This window comes from Acipenser ruthenus, chromosome 10 (assembly GCF_902713425.1).
Source record: "Acipenser ruthenus chromosome 10, fAciRut3.2 maternal haplotype, whole genome shotgun sequence".
Taxonomy (NCBI): Eukaryota; Metazoa; Chordata; class Actinopteri; order Acipenseriformes; family Acipenseridae; genus Acipenser; species Acipenser ruthenus.
This window is the reverse complement of record NC_081198.1, coordinates 23,370,309-23,390,402: the sequence shown is the minus strand read 5'-3', so window position 1 is coordinate 23,390,402 and position 20,094 is coordinate 23,370,309. Positions and strand designations below refer to the sequence as shown.

Here is a 20,094-nt window from a genome sequence, read left to right as displayed (position 1 = left end):
ACAGCAGCAGTTTGTTTCCTGGGAGCATGCAGCTAACCAGACAAGTGTGATGGAACATGTCCCTATGCCAGGTCCTTCTTAGCCAGCCATATACTCTGGCTTCTCTTCAGTTCGAATAAATCTTTCTAAGACTAAGGCTTAGAGGGTAGTGGCATTGCCCGCTCCCTCCGAGGGTCTGTGAGAGGTTTGTTCGGGTGAGGAGGAACAGAATTTTTTTTATTTTTGACTGGCTTTCTTCAGCTCGGCAACTTTTTGGAAGACTAATGCTCAGTCTGGTTTTGGCTTGCCCAATCCAGGCCGAGGGTCTTTCAAGATTTTGTTGACTGTTGAGAGCAGTTTTTTCTTTTTCAGGCGGTTCCCGTTTTTTTCTTTTTCAGGCGGTTCCGGCTTTTCCAGACGTTCCTGGAGTTAGAGAGAAGGAGGACCTACCATCCAGACGACCTTTGAGGACCCTTTGATGACCTAGACGACCTCATCCCCAGCCCTTGATTGTAATCGAGATCCAGACCGAGAGAGCAGCAGGCGCCCAGCAGAGGGCGCCATCTGGGAGGAGCAGAGGGCGGCCCCGGACCCTGAGGAGGCGTCACAGCCACGATTCTTCCTACGTGGTCTCGGTGCCAAGCAGCGCCCCCTACTCCGCCAGGGAAGGACACCGTTCACCTGGGGAGGGGGTCCCTCTTGCGAGGCGACCATCTCCTCAGGGACTAAAGTAATAGTTCCTTCAACTGCCCAGATTTGCTGCTTACGTTGTCTCTTTTCCGTAGAGAGAGACAACCCGGATGTCCAGAGGCTTCTCCCACCCCAATCGGAGGAGCCAGCTGAAGGATGGCGTTCCGGCCAACCCAGGAAACCAGGAGGCACAATGCGGTGCGCTTCACAAGAAACAAGCAAGATGAAACGGAACCAGGACTGACGAGACTGGAGTTCAGCCGGACCATTCTTCAGAGGGGTATGGGTTTTTCCCCTTCTGACTTGAATTGTTTGGTGAAATTGCCAGGGCTTAAGGAAGTGTTTGAGGTCAGTTTTAGGAACCCCCAAAAGTTACAAGAAATGTGGTCCTTTTGGGGGGAGAATAAATATCTCGCTCCATACAAAGAATTTTGTGTGGATGCACTGACAGACAGAGAAATGAAAGTTGTTACTGTCCAATTTTTCAATGAGGCTGTTAGCGACTATGATATTACAACATGGCTTAACCGCTATGGGAGGGTGTCATCAGAAGGGAGGAAAATTACAGATGAAGATGGGGTTTGGACAGGAGCCAGAAAGTGGCTGGTACGCCTTAATGTTGATCCATCGGGCATTGGAGGCGTCCGCCACATTCCAACCTCCATAGTGTTAGGGCCCAACAGAGGGCTGGTATTCTATAATGGGATGCCAAAACTCTGCAGGAAATGTGGGGAATTAGGACACCTGGCGGCCGCGTGTACTGTAGTCAAGTGCAGGAACTGCGGCGCCCCCCACGAGACCAGCCACTGCAGAGAAGAGAGGCAGTGCAATTTGTGTGGAAAGAAGGGGCACCTGTTTAAGGACTGCCCCTCTTCCTATGCCAACATGGCCAGAGCCAGCAAGGCAAACATGAACAAGCCTAGGCCTGAGCAGGAAGAGGGAGCAAGTAACAAAGATCAGTCCACATCACCACCAACAGTATCCAAGACCCAGACTCCAGCACCACCATCATCACCAGCACCCCCTCACCCCCCCGCCCCCGAGACATGTCCCGTTTTACGAGGACCCCTTCCCCCAGCCCAGAGAGAGAGTACAACAGCCACTCCACTAGCTCCTCCAGTAGCTCCTCTGATGCAGAACACGAGTCAGGGAGGGAGCCCGGACCCAGCAGCGGCCCCCCCCTGAGTAGGGCCCTCTCAGCGCCAGCACTCCCCCTCGGCTCTCGTTATGACGCCATAAGGATTGAGTCCGTGGGGGAGGAAAGCAAAAGCGACAGTGAAAGTGAGAGTGAGAAGGAGGGGAAGGGAGTGAAGAACCAGCAGAGGGTGGGGAAAAGAAAGGGTAGAGACGAGGGGGGGAAAAGAAAGAAGTCCCCTCAGACTGGTCAATGTCTACGCACCCACTAACCAAAACGAAAGAGTTCAATTTTTTCCACAGCTGCGTCCACTCCTGCTGAGGAACGTACCCGTCATCGTGTCAGGTGACTTCAATTGTGCTCTGAGGGACGTAGACCGGAGCAGGCCACGCAACGACCGCTCTAGTAGAGTTTTGTCCTCCGTAATATCTGATTTCTCCCTGTGTGATGCAGGTAAGGACCTGGTGCCTCCCTTTACCTGGGTGAGCTCATCTGGGACCTCCTTCTCCCGTATAGATCTCGTCCTGCATACCAGCTCCCTTACGAAGACGGCAGTAGACACCCAGGCCGTCTTCTTCTCTGGTAACATTGCAGGTCCCTCAGACCTCCCAGATGGGGTCAGGGGTTTGGAAATTAAACACCTCCTTACTCGATGACCCCTCCATAGCTGCAGCCTATAAGAGCAGGCTTGTTGAGTGGACCACTTTGCGTGACCTATTCAACTCCCCTATAGAGTGGTGGGAGATGGTCAAAATGAGAACTAAGGGTTATTTCATAGCAGCAGGCAAGAGGAAAGCAAAAGAAAGGAGGGCCAAATATAAACACCTGAATGCTGCCCTCCAGCATCTGAGCCTGCTTCAGCTTCGGGGGTTCCCTGTAAGCGACGAGATAGCCCAGACCAAGCTAGATCTTTCAGTGCTTTGTAGGGAGGAACAACGAAAGGTCATGCACAATGCAAAAGTGCAAAAAATGGAGGAAGACGAAAAGTGTACTCGCTTCTTCTTCCAGAAAACGAGGGAGAAGCGGCACTTGATGTCCTCCATGCTCGACAGCAGGGGGAGGATAGTAGAGGATAGTGAGGGAGTGAAAAAAGTGGTAGAGAACTTCTATAGGGACCTATATAACATCAAAGCTACAGATGACACCCTGATAGAGTGGTTCCTGAGCCAGTTGGAGCCTGACTCAGTGCGGGACGACGAGGAGGAGGAGAAGGACCCAGAACTCACGCTGGAGGAGCTCACCCAGGCGGTTAAGACCATGAACACCGGTAAGACGCCAGGTCCAGATGGCATCCCGGGTGAGTATTACCATCTTTTTTGGGACATGCTAAAAGTCCATTTAGCGGAGGTCTACAGAGCGGTCTACAGGGAGAAGCGGTTGGGCCCTTCTATGCGGGAGAGTGTAATTACTCTCCTTCATAAGAAAGGGGAAGTTAAAGATCTACGGAATTGGCACCCAATCAGCCTCCTTTGCGTGGATTACAAGATACTAGCCAAAGCTCTGATGCTCCGGCTACAAGTACACCTCCCTTTGGTCATTGGCCCCGACCAGGCTTGTGGCGTCCCAGGGAGGTCCATCACGGATATTTTAATGTTAACAAGGGACATTCTGGCTTATTCTAGAGAACGGAACCATCCCCTCTGCCTGTTCAACCTTGACCAGGAGAAGGCGTTCGATAGGGTAAGCCATGAATATATGTACAAAGTGATGGACCAGATGAAATTCGCTCCTGGACTTAGGGAGTGGGTTAAAACCATATATACAAACATTAGTACCCGAGTCTTGGTGAACAGGCACCTGACTGGTAAAATATCTATCCAGTCAGGGGTCAGACAGGGTTGCCCACTATCCCCACTGCTATATGTCGTGTGCATTGAACCCCTCCTGCAGGCAATTCGTAGGGATACCAATATAACTGGTTTCCAGCTGCCTGGATCCAACGTGGTCCAGGTCAAAACAACAGCATATATGGACGATGTGTCACTCATTTGCACCAACACATCGTCGGTACCTCGGATTAGTAATATCCTTGAGAAGTACTGCACGGCGACCGGGGCAGTGATTAATAAGTCCAAGAGCGAAGTCTACGTGTCTAAAAATTGGCAGGTAGATAGGGAACTGTCGGACATGTACCCTGTCAAAAAGGACAAAATCAAGATTCTGGGCCTCATTTTCGAGAACAATAGCTCGGGGGCCCAGAGCTGGACGGCGGCCATTAACCAGGTCCGTAAAAAGATTGGCGGATGGAGCACAAGATCCTTAACAATGACGGGTAGAGTATTAATAACCAAGTCTATACTGTTCCCCATCCTCTCTTATGTAGGAAAAATCTTTCCCCCAGACAGGACCACCAAAAAAGTGGTGGACCGCATTATCCACCGCTTTATCTGGGGCAGCAAGATGGAGAGGGTAAAGCGAGCCACCCTGAGTAAAGCCGACAAGAAGGGAGGTAAGGGGGTCCCGGACGTTGTGCAGCTCACCCGAGTGCAGGGGCTCACGCAAACTATCAAGAACATCCAGGCCCTGGACAGGAAGGTATGTTACATGAATCGTTTCTATTTTGCCACCTGTCTCAGGGCCTTGGGCCTCTGCACTATTGATAACACCGTGCCGTACTCCTGGGACCCCCCATTGTATTATAGAACCTTAAGGGACACTATATATAAATTGGGCTTAGATAAAGCAAAATTGGCCTCCTGGGAATACAAGGCTGTAACTAAATATCTTGCCGGTTCCCAGGAAATTGAAAAAGTAGCTACTTTCTCCCTCACCCAAAGCCAAAAAATCTGGGAGAATGTGTCTCACAGCTGCCTCAGTAATGTCCAGAAGGATATAGCATGGAACACCGTCCACAGTGCACTCCCCACTCGAGCGTTCATGTTCAGGAGGGGACTAGCCCAAGTAGAAACATGCCCCTATGCAAAGTGCCGCAAGAGAGAAACACCAGCCCATATCTTCTGGGAGTGTGATGTGGCTGGCAGTGTCTGGCTCTCTGTCTCTGTCTTCCTAAACAGGTTTGCTGACACGGCCAAGATGACCGCTGAGACTGTGCTCTATGGGCCTGCGGGAGGAATCGATACCAGCACAGCTAAGTGCGTTTGGCGTGTCATCAATGTTGTCAAGCAGATCCTGTGGGAAGGCCGTAACGTCTGTGTCTATCACAAGCAGGAGCTAGACACTATCACCACGACCAGAAGGGCACAAACTCTTATCAAGGACTTTGTAATTCTGGACATCCGGACCCTCGGGAAGGACAAGGCCTGCGCGGAGTGGAGGATCGCCGGACTTCAGGACGTGAAGATGGAATAAAGGAAAAAACTGGAACCGCTAGCTCCTAGGAGCGGGACTACGGGGCACCGCTAAGCCTTTTATTTATTTTGTCATGCCAGCATTCCGCCCTTTTTAGCTGGCATGACCGTTTTTTCAACGGTGCCCTGGTTTTATGTAGTCTTTTTGTTTCAGTTTTATGGACTTTTATTTGATTTACGTTGAATGTTTTATTTGATTTTGTTTTGTTTTGTTTTATGTATCTTAAGATTTTTAATGTAAACTATTAAAAGTTACATTTTAAGTGTTTTAAAATTTTAGAATTTTAACTCACTGTTCTATACACTGTCCCTTTTCCCCTGTCCCTGTTTTAGATCTAGTTTTATGTTCACTTTTGAACTTTTTTAGAGAGCACTCCCCGGCCCTCACAAACACTGGTTTTTTATAGATGGTTCTTTTTTTCCAGTCACTTTTAAAGCAGCACAGGTTTTTTTCATGTTGATTTTAATCTGTGTCTGTTTTAACCATGTACAAAGCACAATTGTCTTGGTGTTTTTAAATGTATTTTAAATGCTTTTAAAACAAAATGTATGTCTGTATGCATGAATGTCATCTTTAAAAGAAATGTAAAATGAATGAAAAAAACGAATGGGTGTAAATGTAAAAAATGTAAAATCTCAATAAAGGAGTATCTGTTCTTATCAGTTTAATATCTGATACGTCCCCTATCAGGGGACCATATATTAAATTGATTTTTGGAATCGGGAGATGGAACAGGGGCTTGCTACTCCACGCATCGGCCCGGTATTGCAGGCAATACCGGGCCACGTTGGATCCAGGCAGCTGGAAACCAGTTATATTGGTATCCCTACGAATTGCCTCTTTCTTTCTCTCTTTCTCTCTTTCTTTCTCTCTTTCTTTCTTGCTGTCTTTCTTTCTTTTATTCACATGTGGTGATGATGTAGACAGCAGCAGGTTGTTTCCTGGGAGCATGCAGCTAACCAGACAAGTGTGGTGGAACATGTCCCTATGCCAGGACCTTCTTAGCAAGCCAGCCAGCCAGCGAGGCACAGTTGTAGTTACCCAAGGCACCTTGCACAGCATAGCAGCTTGGCATGACTATTTGTAAGACGCACTCCGCCAGTTTATGTTTTGTTTTTGGTGTTATGTGTGTGTTTTTGCTTTGTTTTGTTTTCTCCTGCTTAAATTGCACATTTCCCCTCTGGAAGCAGCAGCCCGTTTTTTGGGGGTCTGCTTGTGCTTGAAATTTTGCACCCACCTTTGAATCCCCCTGTGCCGTCCGGGCTGGGGGGCCCCGGGCAAGGGCCAAGTCGCCATCGCTTCTCGGCCTTTTGGCTAAGATCAAGTGTAGTATCTGTTCTTATCAGTTTAATATCTGATACGTCCCCTATCAGGGGACCATATATTAAATTGATTTTTGGAATCGGGAGATGGAACAGGGGCTTGCTCCGTCCACTCCACGCATCGGCCCGGTATTGCAGTACCTCCGGGAATGGTGCACACCTTTCTCTAACGTTGGTCAAAGTCAGATCTGGATCTCTCCTGTGAGCATTTTGTCTACCCCTGCTGGAGGGAGAGTGCCAGTGTTGATGCAAGTTTTCCCGCCGTTTTACTTCTTTTTTTTTCTTTCTCTCTTTCTTTCTTTCTCTCTTTCTTTCTCTCTTTCTCTCTTTCTTTCTCTCTTTCTTTCTTGCTGTCTTTCTTTCTTTTATTCACATGTGGTGATGATGTAGACAGCAGCAGGTTGTTTCCTGGGAGCATGCAGCTAACCAGACAAGTGTGGTGGAACATGTCCCTATGCCAGGACCTTCTTAGCAAGCCAGCCAGCCAGCGAGGCACAGTTGTAGTTACCCAAGGCACCTTGCACAGCATAGCAGCTTGGCATGACTATTTGTAAGACGCACTCCACCAGTTTGTTTTGTTTTTGGTGTTATGTGTGTGTTTTTGCTTTGTTTTGTTTTCTCCTGCTTAAATTGCACATTTCCCCTCTGGAAGCAGCAGCCCGTTTTTTGGGGGTCTGCTTGTGCTTGGAATTTTGCACCCACCTTTGAATCCCCCTGTGCCGTCCGGGCTGGGGGGCCCCGGGCAAGGGCCAAGTCGCCATCGCTTCTCGGCCTTTTGGCTAAGATCAAGTGTAGTATCTGTTCTTATCAGTTTAATATCTGATACGTCCCCTATCAGGGGACCATATATTAAATTGATTTTTGGAATCGGGAGATGGAACAGGGGCTTGCTCCGTCCACTCCACGCATCGGCCCGGTATTGCAGTACCTCCGGGAACGGTGCACACCTTTCTCTAACGTTGGTCAAAGTCAGATCTGGATCTCTCCTGTGAGCATTTTGTCTACCCCTGCTGGAGGGAGAGTGCCAGTGTTGATGCAAGTTTTCCCGCCGTTTTACTTCTTTTTTTTTTCTTTCTCTCTTTCTTTCTTTCTCTCTTTCTTTCTCTCTTTCTCTCTTTCTTTCTCTCTTTCTTTCTTGCTGTCTTTCTTTCTTTTATTCACATGTGGTGATGATGTAGACAGCAGCAGGTTGTTTCCTGGGAGCATGCAGCTAACCAGACAAGTGTGGTGGAACATGTCCCTATGCCAGGACCTTCTTAGCAAGCCAGCCAGCCAGCGAGGCACAGTTGTAGTTACCCAAGGCACCTTGCACAGCATAGCAGCTTGGCATGACTATTTGTAAGACGCACTCCGCCAGTTTATGTTTTGTTTTTGGTGTTATGTGTGTGTTTTTGCTTTGTTTTGTTTTCTCCTGCTTAAATTGCACATTTCCCCTCTGGAAGCAGCAGCCCGTTTTTTGGGGGTCTGCTTGTGCTTGGAATTTTGCACCCACCTTTGAATCCCCCTGTGCCGTCCGGGCTGGGGGGCCCCGGGCAAGGGCCAAGTCGCCATCGCTTCTCGGCCTTTTGGCTAAGATCAAGTGTAGTATCTGTTCTTATCAGTTTAATATCTGATACGTCCCCTATCAGGGGACCATATATTAAATTGATTTTTGGAATCGGGAGATGGAACAGGGGCTTGCTCCGTCCACTCCACGCATCGGCCCGGTATTGCAGTACCTCCGGGAACGGTGCACACCTTTCTCTAACGTTGGTCAAAGTCAGATCTGGATCTCTCCTGTGAGCATTTTGTCTACCCCTGCTGGAGGGAGAGTGCCAGTGTTGATGCAAGTTTTCCCGCCGTTTTACTTCTTTTTTTTTCTTTCTTTCTTTCTTTCTCTCTTTCTTTCTTTCTCTCTTTCTTTCTCTTTCTTTCTTGCTTTCTTTCTTTCTTTTATTCACATGTGGTGATGATGTAGACAGCAGCAGTTTGTTTCCTGGGAGCATGCAGCTAACCAGACAAGTGTGGTGGAACATGTCCCTATGCCAGGACCTTCTTAGCAAGCCAGCCAGCCAGCGAGGCACAGTTTTAGTTACCAAGGCACCTTGCACAGCATAGCAGCTTGGCATGACTATTTGTAAGACGCACTCCGCCAGTTTATGTTTTGTTTTTGGTGTTATGTGTGTGTTTTTGCTTTGTTTTGTTTTCTCCTGCTTAAATTGCACATTTCCCCTCTGGAAGCAGCAGTCCGTTTTTTTGGGGTCTGCTTGTGCTTGAAATTTTGCACCTACCTTTGAATCCCCCTGTGCCGTCCGGGCTTGGGGGCCCCGGGCAAGGGCCAAGTCGCCATCGCTTCTCGGCCTTTTGGCTAAGATCAAGTGTAGTATCTGTTCTTATCAGTTTAATATCTGATACGTCCCCTATCAGGGGACCATATATTAAATTGATTTTTGGAATCGGGAGATGGAACAGGGGCTTGCTCCGTCCACTCCACGCATCGGCCCGGTATTGCAGTACCTCCGGGAACGGTGCACACCTTTCTCTAACGTTGGTCAAAGTCAGATCTGGATCTCTCCTGTGAGCATTTTGTCTACCCCTGCTGGAGGGAGAGTGCCAGTGTTGATGCAAGTTTTACCGCCGTTTTACTTCTTTTTTTTTCTTTCTCTCTTTCTTTCTTTCTCTTTCTTTCTCTCTTTCTTTCTTGCTGTCTTTCTTTCTTTTATTCACATGTGGTGATGATGTAGACAGCAGCAGTTTGTTTCCTGGGAGCATGCAGCTAACCAGACAAGTGTGATGGAACATGTCCCTATGCCAGGTCCTTCTTAGCCAGCCATATACTCTGGCTTCTCTTCAGTTCGAATAAATCTTTCTAAGACTAAGGCTTAGAGGGTAGTGGCATTGCCCGCTCCCTCCGAGGGTCTGTGAGAGGTTTGTTCGGGTGAGGAGGAACAGAATTTTTTTTATTTTTGACTGGCTTTCTTCAGCTCGGCAACTTTTTGGAAGACTAATGCTCAGTCTGGTTTTGGCTTGCCCAATCCAGGCCGAGGGTCTTTCAAGATTTTGTTGACTGTTGAGAGCAGTTTTTTCTTTTTCAGGCGGTTCCCGTTTTTTTCTTTTTCAGGCGGTTCCGGCTTTTCCAGACGTTCCTGGAGTTAGAGAGAAGGAGGACCTACCATCCAGACGACCTTTGAGGACCCTTTGATGACCTAGACGACCTCATCCCCAGCCCTTGATTGTAATCGAGATCCAGACCGAGAGAGCAGCAGGCGCCCAGCAGAGGGCGCCATCTGGGAGGAGCAGAGGGCGGCCCCGGACCCTGAGGAGGCGTCACAGCCACGATTCTTCCTACGTGGTCTCGGTGCCAAGCAGCGCCCCCTACTCCGCCAGGGAAGGACACCGTTCACCTGGGGAGGGGGTCCCTCTTGCGAGGCGACCATCTCCTCAGGGACTAAAGTAATAGTTCCTTCAACTGCCCAGATTTGCTGCTTACGTTGTCTCTTTTCCGTAGAGAGAGACAACCCGGATGTCCAGAGGCTTCTCCCACCCCAATCGGAGGAGCCAGCTGAAGGATGGCGTTCCGGCCAACCCAGGAAACCAGGAGGCACAATGCGGTGCGCTTCACAAGAAACAAGCAAGATGAAACGGAACCAGGACTGACGAGACTGGAGTTCAGCCGGACCATTCTTCAGAGGGGTATGGGTTTTTCCCCTTCTGACTTGAATTGTTTGGTGAAATTGCCAGGGCTTAAGGAAGTGTTTGAGGTCAGTTTTAGGAACCCCCAAAAGTTACAAGAAATGTGGTCCTTTTGGGGGGAGAATAAATATCTCGCTCCATACAAAGAATTTTGTGTGGATGCACTGACAGACAGAGAAATGAAAGTTGTTACTGTCCAATTTTTCAATGAGGCTGTTAGCGACTATGATATTACAACATGGCTTAACCGCTATGGGAGGGTGTCATCAGAAGGGAGGAAAATTACAGATGAAGATGGGGTTTGGACAGGAGCCAGAAAGTGGCTGGTACGCCTTAATGTTGATCCATCGGGCATTGGAGGCGTCCGCCACATTCCAAACTCCATAGTGTTAGGGCCCAACAGAGGGCTGGTATTCTATAATGGGATGCCAAAACTCTGCAGGAAATGTGGGGAATTAGGACACCTGGCGGCCGCGTGTACTGTAGTCAAGTGCAGGAACTGCGGCGCCCCCCACGAGACCAGCCACTGCAGAGAAGAGAGGCAGTGCAATTTGTGTGGAAAGAAGGGGCACCTGTTTAAGGACTGCCCCTCTTCCTATGCCAACATGGCCAGAGCCAGCAAGGCAAACATGAACAAGCCTAGGCCTGAGCAGGAAGAGGGAGCAAGTAACAAAGATCAGTCCACATCACCACCAACAGTATCCAAGACCCAGACTCCAGCACCACCATCATCACCAGCACCCCCTCACCCCCCCGCCCCCGAGACATGTCCCGTTTTACGAGGACCCCTTCCCCCAGCCCAGAGAGAGAGTACAACAGCCACTCCACTAGCTCCTCCAGTAGCTCCTCTGATGCAGAACACGAGTCAGGGAGGGAGCCCGGACCCAGCAGCGGCCCCCCCCTGAGTAGGGCCCTCTCAGCGCCAGCACTCCCCCTCGGCTCTCGTTATGACGCCATAAGGATTGAGTCCGTGGGGGAGGAAAGCAAAAGCGACAGTGAAAGTGAGAGTGAGAAGGAGGGGAAGGGAGTGAAGAACCAGCAGAGGGTGGGGAAAAGAAAGGGTAGAGACGAGGGGGGGAAAAGAAAGAAGTCCCCTCAGACTGGTCAATGTCTACGCACCCACTAACCAAAACGAAAGAGTTCAATTTTTTCCACAGCTGCGTCCACTCCTGCTGAGGAACGTACCCGTCATCGTGTCAGGTGACTTCAATTGTGCTCTGAGGGACGTAGACCGGAGCAGGCCACGCAACGACCGCTCTAGTAGAGTTTTGTCCTCCGTAATATCTGATTTCTCCCTGTGTGATGCAGGTAAGGACCTGGTGCCTCCCTTTACCTGGGTGAGCTCATCTGGGACCTCCTTCTCCCGTATAGATCTCGTCCTGCATACCAGCTCCCTTACGAAGACGGCAGTAGACACCCAGGCCGTCTTCTTCTCTGGTAACATTGCAGGTCCCTCAGACCTCCCAGATGGGGTCAGGGGTTTGGAAATTAAACACCTCCTTACTCGATGACCCCTCCATAGCTGCAGCCTATAAGAGCAGGCTTGTTGAGTGGACCACTTTGCGTGACCTATTCAACTCCCCTATAGAGTGGTGGGAGATGGTCAAAATGAGAACTAAGGGTTATTTCATAGCAGCAGGCAAGAGGAAAGCAAAAGAAAGGAGGGCCAAATATAAACACCTGAATGCTGCCCTCCAGCATCTGAGCCTGCTTCAGCTTCGGGGGTTCCCTGTAAGCGACGAGATAGCCCAGACCAAGCTAGATCTTTCAGTGCTTTGTAGGGAGGAACAACGAAAGGTCATGCACAATGCAAAAGTGCAAAAAATGGAGGAAGACGAAAAGTGTACTCGCTTCTTCTTCCAGAAAACGAGGGAGAAGCGGCACTTGATGTCCTCCATGCTCGACAGCAGGGGGAGGATAGTAGAGGATAGTGAGGGAGTGAAAAAAGTGGTAGAGAACTTCTATAGGGACCTATATAACATCAAAGCTACAGATGACACCCTGATAGAGTGGTTCCTGAGCCAGTTGGAGCCTGACTCAGTGCGGGACGACGAGGAGGAGGAGAAGGACCCAGAACTCACGCTGGAGGAGCTCACCCAGGCGGTTAAGACCATGAACACCGGTAAGACGCCAGGTCCAGATGGCATCCCGGGTGAGTATTACCATCTTTTTTGGGACATGCTAAAAGTCCATTTAGCGGAGGTCTACAGAGCGGTCTACAGGGAGAAGCGGTTGGGCCCTTCTATGCGGGAGAGTGTAATTACTCTCCTTCATAAGAAAGGGGAAGTTAAAGATCTACGGAATTGGCACCCAATCAGCCTCCTTTGCGTGGATTACAAGATACTAGCCAAAGCTCTGATGCTCCGGCTACAAGTACACCTCCCTTTGGTCATTGGCCCCGACCAGGCTTGTGGCGTCCCAGGGAGGTCCATCACGGATATTTTAATGTTAACAAGGGACATTCTGGCTTATTCTAGAGAACGGAACCATCCCCTCTGCCTGTTCAACCTTGACCAGGAGAAGGCGTTCGATAGGGTAAGCCATGAATATATGTACAAAGTGATGGACCAGATGAAATTCGCTCCTGGACTTAGGGAGTGGGTTAAAACCATATATACAAACATTAGTACCCGAGTCTTGGTGAACAGGCACCTGACTGGTAAAATATCTATCCAGTCAGGGGTCAGACAGGGTTGCCCACTATCCCCACTGCTATATGTCGTGTGCATTGAACCCCTCCTGCAGGCAATTCGTAGGGATACCAATATAACTGGTTTCCAGCTGCCTGGATCCAACGTGGTCCAGGTCAAAACAACAGCATATATGGACGATGTGTCACTCATTTGCACCAACACATCGTCGGTACCTCGGATTAGTAATATCCTTGAGAAGTACTGCACGGCGACCGGGGCAGTGATTAATAAGTCCAAGAGCGAAGTCTACGTGTCTAAAAATTGGCAGGTAGATAGGGAACTGTCGGACATGTACCCTGTCAAAAAGGACAAAATCAAGATTCTGGGCCTCATTTTCGAGAACAATAGCTCGGGGGCCCAGAGCTGGACGGCGGCCATTAACCAGGTCCGTAAAAAGATTGGCGGATGGAGCACAAGATCCTTAACAATGACGGGTAGAGTATTAATAACCAAGTCTATACTGTTCCCCATCCTCTCTTATGTAGGAAAAATCTTTCCCCCAGACAGGACCACCAAAAAAGTGGTGGACCGCATTATCCACCGCTTTATCTGGGGCAGCAAGATGGAGAGGGTAAAGCGAGCCACCCTGAGTAAAGCCGACAAGAAGGGAGGTAAGGGGGTCCCGGACGTTGTGCAGCTCACCCGAGTGCAGGGGCTCACGCAAACTATCAAGAACATCCAGGCCCTGGACAGGAAGGTATGTTACATGAATCGTTTCTATTTTGCCACCTGTCTCAGGGCCTTGGGCCTCTGCACTATTGATAACACCGTGCCGTACTCCTGGGACCCCCCATTGTATTATAGAACCTTAAGGGACACTATATATAAATTGGGCTTAGATAAAGCAAAATTGGCCTACTGGGAATACAAGGCTGTAACTAAATATCTTGCCGGTTCCCAGGAAATTGAAAAAGTAGCTACTTTCTCCCTCACCCAAAGCCAAAAAATCTGGGAGAATGTGTCTCACAGCTGCCTCAGTAATGTCCAGAAGGATATAGCATGGAACACCGTCCACAGTGCACTCCCCACTCGAGCGTTCATGTTCAGGAGGGGACTAGCCCAAGTAGAAACATGCCCCTATGCAAAGTGCCGCAAGAGAGAAACACCAGCCCATATCTTCTGGGAGTGTGATGTGGCTGGCAGTGTCTGGCTCTCTGTCTCTGTCTTCCTAAACAGGTTTGCTGACACGGCCAAGATGACCGCTGAGACTGTGCTCTATGGGCCTGCGGGAGGAATCGATACCAGCATAGCTAAGTGCGTTTGGCGTGTCATCAATGTTGTCAAGCAGATCCTGTGGGAAGGCCGTAACGTCTGTGTCTATCACAAGCAGGAGCTAGACACTATCACCACGACCAGAAGGGCACAAACTCTTATCAAGGACTTTGTAATTCTGGACATCCGGACCCTCGGGAAGGACAAGGCCTGCGCGGAGTGGAGGATCGCCGGACTTCAGGACGTGAAGATGGAATAAAGGAAAAAACTGGAACCGCTAGCTCCTAGGAGCGGGACTACGGGGCACCGCTAAGCCTTTTATTTATTTTGTCATGCCAGCATTCCGCCCTTTTTAGCTGGCATGACCGTTTTTTCAACGGTGCCCTGGTTTTATGTAGTCTTTTTGTTTCAGTTTTATGGACTTTTATTTGATTTACGTTGAATGTTTTATTTGATTTTGTTTTGTTTTGTTTTATGTATCTTAAGATTTTTAATGTAAACTATTAAAAGTTACATTTTAAGTGTTTTAAAATTTTAGAATTTTAACTCACTGTTCTATACACTGTCCCTTTTCCCCTGTCCCTGTTTTAGATCTAGTTTTATGTTCACTTTTGAACTTTTTTAGAGAGCACTCCCCGGCCCTCACAAACACTGGTTTTTTATAGATGGTTCTTTTTTTCCAGTCACTTTTAAAGCAGCACAGGTTTTTTTCATGTTGATTTTAATCTGTGTCTGTTTTAACCATGTACAAAGCACAATTGTCTTGGTGTTTTTAAATGTATTTTAAATGCTTTTAAAACAAAATGTATGTCTGTATGCATGAATGTCATCTTTAAAAGAAATGTAAAATGAATGAAAAAAACGAATGGGTGTAAATGTAAAAAATGTAAAATCTCAATAAAGGAGTATCTGTTCTTATCAGTTTAATATCTGATACGTCCCCTATCAGGGGACCATATATTAAATTGATTTTTGGAATCGGGAGATGGAACAGGGGCTTGCTACTCCACGCATCGGCCCGGTATTGCAGGCAATACCGGGCCACGTTGGATCCAGGCAGCTGGAAACCAGTTATATTGGTATCCCTACGAATTGCCTCTTTCTTTCTCTCTTTCTCTCTTTCTTTCTCTCTTTCTTTCTTGCTGTCTTTCTTTCTTTTATTCACATGTGGTGATGATGTAGACAGCAGCAGGTTGTTTCCTGGGAGCATGCAGCTAACCAGACAAGTGTGGTGGAACATGTCCCTATGCCAGGACCTTCTTAGCAAGCCAGCCAGCCAGCGAGGCACAGTTGTAGTTACCCAAGGCACCTTGCACAGCATAGCAGCTTGGCATGACTATTTGTAAGACGCACTCCGCCAGTTTATGTTTTGTTTTTGGTGTTATGTGTGTGTTTTTGCTTTGTTTTGTTTTCTCCTGCTTAAATTGCACATTTCCCCTCTGGAAGCAGCAGCCCGTTTTTATGGGGTCTGCTTGTGCTTGAAATTTTGCACCCACCTTTGAATCCCCCTGTGCCGTCCGGGCTGGGGGGCCCCGGGCAAGGGCCAAGTCGCCATCGCTTCTCGGCCTTTTGGCTAAGATCAAGTGTAGTATCTGTTCTTATCAGTTTAATATCTGATACGTCCCCTATCAGGGGACCATATATTAAATTGATTTTTGGAATCGGGAGATGGAACAGGGGCTTGCTCCGTCCACTCCACGCATCGGCCCGGTATTGCAGTACCTCCGGGAACGGTGCACACCTTTCTCTAACGTTGGTCAAAGTCAGATCTGGATCTCTCCTGTGAGCATTTTGTCTACCCCTGCTGGAGGGAGAGTGCCAGTGTTGATGCAAGTTTTCCCGCCGTTTTACTTCTTTTTTTTTCTTTCTTTCTTTCTTTCTCTCTTTCTTTCTCTCTTTCTCTCTTTCTTTCTCTCTTTCTTTCTTGCTGTCTTTCTTTCTTTTATTCACATGTGGTGATGATGTAGACAGCAGCAGGTTGTTTCCTGGGAGCATGCAGCTAACCAGACAAGTGTGGTGGAACATGTCCCTATGCCAGGACCTTCTTAGCAAGCCAGCCAGCCAGCGAGGCACAGTTGTAGTTACCCAAGGCACCTTGCACAGCATAGCAGCTTGGCATGACTATTTGTAAGACGCACTCCGCCAGTTTATGTTTTGTTTTTGGTGTTATGTGTGTGTTTTTGCTTTGTTTTGTTTTCTCCTGCTTAAATTGCACATTTCCCCTCTGGAAGCAGCAGCCCGTTTTTTGGGGGTCTGCTTGTGCTTGAAATTTTGCACCCACCTTTGAATCCCCCTGTGCCGTCCGGGCTGGGGTGCCCCGGGCAAGGGCCAAGTCGCCATCGCTTCTCGGCCTTTTGGCTAAGATCAAGTGTAGTATCTGTTCTTATCAGTTTAATATCTGATACGTCCCCTATCAGGGGACCATATATTAAATTGATTTTTGGAATCGGGAGATGGAACAGGGGCTTGCTCCGTCCACTCCACGCATCGGCCCGGTATTGCAGTACCTCCGGGAACGGTGCACACCTTTCTCTAACGTTGGTCAAAGTCAGATCTGGATCTCTCCTGTGAGCATTTTGTCTACCCCTGCTGGAGGGAGAGTGCCAGTGTTGATGCAAGTTTTCCCGCCGTTTTACTTCTTTTTTTTTTCTTTCTCTCTTTCTTTCTTTCTCTCTTTCTTTCTCTCTTTCTCTCTTTCTTTCTCTCTTTCTTGCTGTCTTTCTTTCTTTTATTCACATGTGGTGATGATGTAGACAGCAGCAGGTTGTTTCCTGGGAGCATGCAGCTAACCAGACAAGTGTGGTGGAACATGTCCCTATGCCAGGACCTTCTTAGCAAGCCAGCCAGCCAGCGAGGCACAGTTGTAGTTACCCAAGGCACCTTGCACAGCATAGCAGCTTGGCATGACTATTTGTAAGACGCACTCCGCCAGTTTATGTTTTGTTTTTGGTGTTATGTGTGTGTTTTTGCTTTGTTTTGTTTTCTCCTGCTTAAATTGCACATTTCCCCTCTGGAAGCAGCAGCCCGTTTTTTGGGGGTCTGCTTGTGCTTGGAATTTTGCACCCACCTTTGAATCCCCCTGTGCCGTCCGGGCTGGGGGTCCCCGGACAAGGGCCAAGTCGCCATCGCTTCTCGGCCTTTTGGCTAAGATCAAGTGTAGTATCTGTTCTTATCAGTTTAATATCTGATACGTCCCCTATCAGGGGACCATATATTAAATTGATTTTTGGAATCGGGAGAAGGAACAGGGGCTTGCTCCGTCCACTCCACGCATCGGCCCGGTATTGCAGTACCTCCGGGAACGGTGCACACCTTTCTCTAACGTTGGTCAAAGTCAGATCTGGATCTCTCCTGTGAGCATTTTGTCTACCCCTGCTGGAGGGAGAGTGCCAGTGTTGATGCAAGTTTTCCTGCCGTTTTACTTCTTTTTTTTTTCTTTCTCTCTTTCTTTCTCTCTTTCTCTCTTTCTTTCTCTCTTTCTTTCTTGCTGTCTTTCTTTCTTTTATTCACATGTGGTGATGATGTAGACAGCAGCAGTTTGTTTCCTGGGAGCATGCAGCTAACCAGACAAGTGTGGTGGAACATGTCCCTATGCCAGGTCCTTCTTAGCCAGCCATATACTCTGGCTTCTCTTCAGTTCGAATAAATCTTTCTAAGACTAAGGCTTAGAGGGTAGTGGCATTGCCCGCTCCCTCCGAGGGTCTGTGAGAGGTTTGTTCGGGTGAGGAGGAACAGAATTTTTTTTATTTTTTTACTTTTTGGAAGACTAATGCTCAGTCTGGTTTTGGCTTGCCCAATCCAGGCCGAGGGTCTTTCAAGATTTTGTTGACTGTTGAGAGCAGTTTTTTCTTTTTCAGGCGGTTCCCGTTTTTTTCTTTTTCAGGCGGTTCCGGCTTTTCCAGACGTTCCTGGAGTTAGAGAGAAGGAGGACCTACCATCCAGACGACCTTTGAGGACCCTTTGATGACCTAGACGACCTCATCCCCAGCCCTTGATTGTAATCGAGATCCAGACCGAGAGAGCAGCAGGCGCCCAGCAGAGGGCGCCATCTGGGAGGAGCAGAGGGCGGCCCCGGACCCCGAGGAGGCGTCACAGCCACGATTCTTCCTACGTGGTCTCGGTGCCAAGCAGCGCCCCCTACTCCGCCAGGGAAGGACACCGTTCACCTGGGGAGGGGGTCCCTCTTGCGAGGCGACCATCTCCTCAGGGACTAAAGTAATAGTTCCTTCAACTGCCCAGATTTGCTGCTTACGTTGTCTCTTTTCCGTAGAGAGAGACAACCCGGACGTCCAGAGGCTTCTCCCACCCCAATCGGAGGAGCCAGCTGAAGGATGGCGTTCCGGCCAACCCAGGAAGCCAGGAGGCACAATGCGGTGCGCTTCACAAGAAACAAGCAAGATGAAACGGAACCAGGACTGACGAGACTGGAGTTCAGCCGGACCATTCTTCAGAGGGGTATGGGTTTTTCCCCTTCTGACTTGAATTGTTTGGTGAAATTGCCAGGGCTTAAGGAAGTGTTTGAGGTCAGTTTTAGGAACCCCCAAAAGTTACAAGAAATGTGGTCCTTTTGGGGGGAGAATAAATATCTCGCTCCATACAAAGAATTTTGTGTGGATGCACTGACAGACAGAGAAATGAAAGTTGTTACTGTCCAATTTTTCAATGAGGCTGTTAGCGACTATGATATTACAACATGGCTTAACCGCTATGGGAGGGTGTCATCAGAAGGGAGGAAAATTACAGACGAAGATGGGGTTTGGACAGGAGCCAGAAAGTGGCTGGTACGCCTTAATGTTGATCCATCGGGCATTGGAGGCGTCCGCCACATTCCAAACTCCATAGTGTTAGGGCCCAACAGAGGGCTGGTATTCTATAATGGGATGCCAAAACTCTGCAGGAAATGTGGGGAATTAGGACACCTGGCGGCCGCATGTACTGTAGTCAAGTGCAGGAACTGCGGCGCCCCCCACGAGACCAGCCACTGCAGAGAAGAGAGGCAGTGCAATTTGTGTGGAAAGAAGGGGCACCTGTTTAAGGACTGCCCCTCTTCCTATGCCAACATGGCCAGAGCCAGCAAGGCAAATACGAACAAGCCTAGGCCTGAGCAGGAAGAGGGAACAAATAACAAAGATCAGTCCACATCACCACCAACAGTATCCAAAACCCAGACTCCAGCACCACCATCATCACCAGCACCCCCCTCACCCCCCCGCCCCCGAGACATGTCCCGTTTTACGAGGACCCCTTCCCCCAGCCCAGAGAGAGAGTACAACAGCTACTCCACTAGCTCCTCCAGTAGCTCCTCTGATACAGAACACGAGGCAGGGAGGGAGCCCGGACCCAGCAGCGCCCCCCCCCCTGAGTAGGGCCCTCTCAGCGCCAGCACTCCCCCTCGGCTCTCGTTATGACGCCATAAGGATTGAGTCCGTGGGGGAGGAAAGCGAAAGCGACAGTGAAAGTGAGAGTGAAAAGGAGGGGAAGGGAATGAAGAACCAGCAGAGGGTGGGGAAAAGAAAGGGTAGAGACGATGGGGGGAAAAGAAAGAAGATCAAGATCAAAGACAGCAAGTTGCAGGTGGCCCCCATAGATCCAAAACCAGATAATGTCCACACAAAGTCCCCAGTCTTGCCCTCGCAGGCAGAGACGGAGGCGAGTGGGACGGCTACACTGCCGTCTAGTGGGCAGGTAGCAGCCAGCCAGGGCATCCCCAGCCAGCCTTCCCAGTCGTTGGCACAAACCCTAGCACACCTCGCAGAAGAGGTGTTCACTAATGCACCGAGGGAGAGGTCGGGGTCAACACCTTCCCTGACCAGCAGTACCTCGGTAGCAATGACCCTCTTCAAGCGAAGGGCCTCCCTTCAAAGCATCCTTGACCCCCTCCCTTGTATGGGCAAAACCAGGGGCCCCCTAGAGGTCCTCCTAGATACAGCACTGGAGGACATGGGAATACCCCTGGACGCGGTAAGCCAGAAGTCTGCTAACAGCTCCAATTCAGCAGACGGTAACAGCCAAAGAATGCTGTCTGTCATAACCCCCCCCCAGGACAAAGCTGACCCACACGTTCCGAGGGGCCCTGAGCAAG

At 49.2% G+C, this 20,094-nt stretch overlaps 7 non-coding genes and 2 pseudogenes across 7 annotated transcripts; all 9 read left to right on the top strand.

Annotated features, from left to right (window-relative positions):
- The first annotated feature begins 5,745 nt into the window (after positions 1 to 5,745).
- Positions 5,746 to 5,911, top strand: LOC131738602 (U2 spliceosomal RNA; annotated as a pseudogene).
- Positions 5,912 to 6,407: 496 nt separating this feature from the next.
- On the top strand, positions 6,408 to 6,598 carry LOC131739284 (U2 spliceosomal RNA). The gene has a single exon (XR_009330452.1). It is a non-coding gene; the product is annotated as a U2 spliceosomal RNA (small nuclear RNA).
- A 596-nt stretch (positions 6,599 to 7,194) lies between these two features.
- On the top strand, positions 7,195 to 7,385 carry LOC131739191 (U2 spliceosomal RNA). Its single transcript, XR_009330358.1, has one exon. It is a non-coding gene; the product is annotated as a U2 spliceosomal RNA (small nuclear RNA).
- A 599-nt stretch (positions 7,386 to 7,984) lies between these two features.
- LOC131739190 (U2 spliceosomal RNA) lies at positions 7,985 to 8,175 on the top strand. The gene has a single exon (XR_009330357.1). It is a non-coding gene; the product is annotated as a U2 spliceosomal RNA (small nuclear RNA).
- A 587-nt stretch (positions 8,176 to 8,762) lies between these two features.
- Positions 8,763 to 8,953, top strand: LOC131739189 (U2 spliceosomal RNA). The gene has a single exon (XR_009330356.1). It is a non-coding gene; the product is annotated as a U2 spliceosomal RNA (small nuclear RNA).
- A 5,950-nt stretch (positions 8,954 to 14,903) lies between these two features.
- Positions 14,904 to 15,069, top strand: LOC131738601 (U2 spliceosomal RNA; annotated as a pseudogene).
- Positions 15,070 to 15,565: 496 nt separating this feature from the next.
- On the top strand, positions 15,566 to 15,756 carry LOC131739188 (U2 spliceosomal RNA). Its single transcript, XR_009330355.1, has one exon. It is a non-coding gene; the product is annotated as a U2 spliceosomal RNA (small nuclear RNA).
- Positions 15,757 to 16,350: 594 nt separating this feature from the next.
- Positions 16,351 to 16,541, top strand: LOC131739187 (U2 spliceosomal RNA). The gene has a single exon (XR_009330354.1). It is a non-coding gene; the product is annotated as a U2 spliceosomal RNA (small nuclear RNA).
- A 595-nt stretch (positions 16,542 to 17,136) lies between these two features.
- On the top strand, positions 17,137 to 17,327 carry LOC131739255 (U2 spliceosomal RNA). The gene has a single exon (XR_009330423.1). It is a non-coding gene; the product is annotated as a U2 spliceosomal RNA (small nuclear RNA).
- The last annotated feature ends 2,767 nt before the right edge of the window (positions 17,328 to 20,094 follow it).